At 44.8% G+C, this 4,105-nt stretch overlaps 1 protein-coding gene across 8 annotated transcripts in view; it reads left to right on the top strand.

Moving 5' to 3' along the window:
- Positions 1-4,105, top strand: part of LOC106570344 (triple functional domain protein) — a 169,417-nt gene that overhangs the window by 5,401 nt on the left and 159,911 nt on the right. Inside the window, exon 2 of one of the 8 annotated variants that reach the window (XM_045694824.1) lies at positions 486-622. The exons of the other annotated variants lie outside the window; for them this stretch is intronic. The gene's annotated coding sequence lies outside the window, so the exon portion shown is untranslated. The remainder of the gene's footprint in view (positions 1-485; positions 623-4,105) is intronic. 8 annotated transcript variants of the gene reach the window in all.

Raw genomic sequence — 4,105 nt, forward strand, 5'->3', positions numbered from 1 at the left:
TGTGACGATCCAGACTTCTGTGTAAAAAAAAAAAAAAACTCAACTGTTCCAGACTTTTGTTCGTGATCGTTGTACAAGAATGTGTGAAGGAAAATAGTTATTGTTGATCTGTGAATAAATGAGCTCAGCACACCCACTTACCTTTAAACACTGAGCTATATGAGCAAAGCTGCACCAGGACTATTAGATGTCTCATAACTACATAACTAGGCCTATCCATAGCTATGCCTATAACATGATTATAACATGGCAGGGCGACTATAATACGATTAACAACAGTTGTATAATTCACCAATTACCGCATTTAGCCCATAACAAGACTGTAATATGGTCATGACATGATTATAACTTAACTATCCTTTCTCTCTCTCTCTCTCTCTCTCTCTCTCTCTCTGCCTTTCTCTCTTTTTCTCTCCCTCTTTTCTCTCTGTCTTTCTTTTCCCTTTCTCTCGCTTTCTGTCTCTCTCCCATCTCGCTCTTTCCAGCGTGAGAGACTGAGCCAGAGCTCACATTCTCCCCAAGCCCACACCAATTAACAATCACGCCAGAGAAGTTAGTGAACGAGAAAGAGAGAGCGAAAGAGAGTGAAAGTGGGACGACCTCCTTTTGAACACATGGAGGGGTGAGAGAAAGAAGTTGTGTGTGTGTGTGTGTGTGTGTGTGTGTGTGCGATGCTAGTTTAGCACAGTGGTTCCCGACAAGGGGTACAAGGACCCCTCGGGGTACTTGGCCTATCCACAGGGGGTACTTGAGAAGACCAATGAGACCATAGGCCTACTGGTACAATGCACATGAGGGGGTACTTCAGGGGTACTCCAGGCAGAGCAACATTCAGTTGGTGGTACAATATGAATGATGCTACACAAAAATCTAATGGAATGTATTGGTTGCTTGATTGATAGATTGATGAACAGAGGACTTGAAATACAATGACACCTGCATGTTAATATCCTGAGAGGATCCAGACCTGCATCTGTACATCATATTGTCTCTGCTTAATCAGGACTGTACACTCCCAGTATACAGATAGGACTGTACACTCCCAGTATACATATAGGACTGTACACTCCCAGTATACATACAGGACTGTACACTCCCAGTATACATACAGGACTGTACACTCCCAGTATACATACAGGACTGTACACTCCCAGTATACATACAGGACTGTACACTCCCAGTATACATACAGGACTGTACACTCCCAGTATACATACAGGACTGTACACTCCCAGTATACATACAGGACTGTACACTCCCAGTATACATACAGGACTGTACACTCCCAGTATACATACAGGACTGTACACTCCCAGTATACATACAGGACTGTACACTCCCAGTACACATACAGGACTGTACACTCCCAGTATACATACAGGACTGTACACTCCCAGTATACAGATAGGACTGTACACTCCCAGTATACAGATAGGACTGTACACTCCCAGTATACAGATAGGACTGTACACTCCCAGTATACATACAGGACTGTACACTCCCAGTATACATACAGGACTGTACACTCCCAGTATACATACAGGACTGTACACTCCCAGTATACAGACAGGACTGTACACTCCCAGTATACATACAGGACTGTACACTCCCAGTATACAGATAGGACTGTACACTCCCAGTATACATACAGGACTGTACACTCCCAGTATACAGACAGGACTGTACACTCCCAGTATACATACAGGACTGTACACTCCCAGTATACAGACAGGACTGTACACTCCCAGTATACAGATAGGACTGTACACTCCCAGTATACATACAGGACTGTATACATATAGGACTGTACACTCCCAGTATACAGACAGGACTGTACACTCCCAGTATACAGACAGGACTGTACACTCCCAGTATACAGATAGGACTGTACACTCCCAGTATACAGACAGGACTGTATACAGACAGGACTGTACACTCCCAGTATACATACAGGACTGTACACTCCCAGTATACAGACAGGACTGTACACTCCCAGTATACAGACAGAACTGTACACTCCCAGTATACAGACAGGACTGTACACTCCCAGTATACAGACAGGACTGTACACTCCCAGTATACAGACAGGACTATATACAGATAGGACTGTACACTCCCAGTATACATACAGGACTGTACACTCCCAGTATACATACAGGACTGTACACTCCCAGTATACAGACAGGACTATACACTCCCAGTATACAGACAGGACTGTACACTCCCAGTATACAGACAGGACTGTACACTCCCAGTATACAGACAGGACTGTACACTCCCAGTATACAGACAGGACTGTATACATATAGGACTGTACACTCCCAGTATACAGACAGGACTGTACACTCCCAGTATACATACAGAACTGTACACTCCCAGTATACAGACAGGACTGTACACTCCCAGTATACATACAGGACTGTACACTCCCAGTATACAGACAGGACTGTACACTCCCAGTATACAGACAGGACTGTACACTCCCAGTATACAGACAGGACTGTACACTCCCAGTATACAGACAGGACTGTACACTCCCAGTATACAGACAGGACTGTACACTCCCAGTATACAGACAGGACTGTACACTCCCAGTATACAGACAGGACTGTACACGTTCACACCTTATCAGCTGACCTGTGTTTTTATCTGGGTCCTGGGTGGTGACGCAGTTGTGGGTGTTAATGTCTGTAAGCGAGGTCCGTAACATAGAAATAGAATGAATAGAACGGGCTTGGAACCTCTAATCCTGGCAATTTGTATTGTGAACTTATGGGTACACTCACAATGGCTGCCTGGTATTGTGATGCTATCATTTCCATGGTAAAGTAGCATCTTCATTCATATAATGTTACCTGATGTGGCTGATGCAATGGAATGTATTGTTTGTAATGTCAGTTAAGTTGATTAAAATAACTCACAGCACCGATGTATGGGTACACTTCCTGCTTTTACTTCCTGCTTTGCTGCTATGGGTACACTCCCTGTGGATAAACCTGCCAGTCCACCCATTATGCCATCATTGACTTGAATTGGGACGCCCGTTATATTCATTCTATTTCTATGGTCTGTATAGCTGCAGAGGGTCACGCGGTAACGTGCAGTGCAGGAATGGGACAGACATCAGCGATACCATGGGAAAAGACTAGCGCCACACACGCACACAGTCCTTGTTCTGTGGAAGTGTATGTGTGTGTCCTCTGATATCAGCGCTGTGATAAAAACAGGAAATATCTCTTTATTACTTTGACGTTCTCTCTCTTTCTCTGCCTCAGAGGGTAGAGCTGACAACCAATATCATACATCCCTCTTCTGTGTGTGTGTGTGCATGGAAGCGAGCATTCGTTTGATTTACGTGTGTGTGTGTGTGTGTGTTAAATACAACCGTGGAGCAACTAAAGGCTGTAATCCCAGGGAATGGTTGGATTAGAGGACGGGTCAGTGTCTAATCTAATGAACTCTCACTTAAATGCACTTAACACTGCTAGAGCTAACACACACACACACACACACACACACACACACACACACACACACACACACACACACACACACACACACACACACACACGTATATCACTCTAATGCTGTTAGTCAGGACATGAAAGCACAACACGGGTACACAGTACACACACTAGTGCTCTCTCTTCTTCAGTCGTATCTCTTTACCCTCCCTCTCTTCTTCAGTCGTATCTCTTTACCCTCCCTCTCTTCTCCAGTCGTATCTCTTTACCCTCTCTCTCTTCTCCAGTCGTATCTCTTTACCCTCTCTCTCTTCTCCAGTCGTATCTCTTTACCCTCTCTCTCTTCTCCAGTCGTATCTCTTTACCCTCTCTCTCTTCTCCAGTCGTATCTCTTTACCCTCTCTCTCTTCTCCAGTCGTATCTCTTTACCCTCTCCCTCTCTTCTCCAGTCGTATCTCTTTACCCTCTCTCTCTTCTCCAGTCGTATCTCTTTACTCTCTCTCTCTTCTTCAGTCGTATCTCTTTACCCTCCCTCTCTTCGCCAGTCGTATCTCTTTACCCTCTCTCTCTTCTCCAGTCGTATCTCTTTACCCTCTCTCTCTCTTCTCCAGTCGTATCTCTTTACCCTCCCTCTCTTCTCC

The sequence above is a fragment of the Salmo salar genome, chromosome ssa14 (assembly GCF_905237065.1).
Source record: "Salmo salar chromosome ssa14, Ssal_v3.1, whole genome shotgun sequence".
Taxonomy (NCBI): domain Eukaryota; kingdom Metazoa; phylum Chordata; class Actinopteri; order Salmoniformes; family Salmonidae; genus Salmo; species Salmo salar.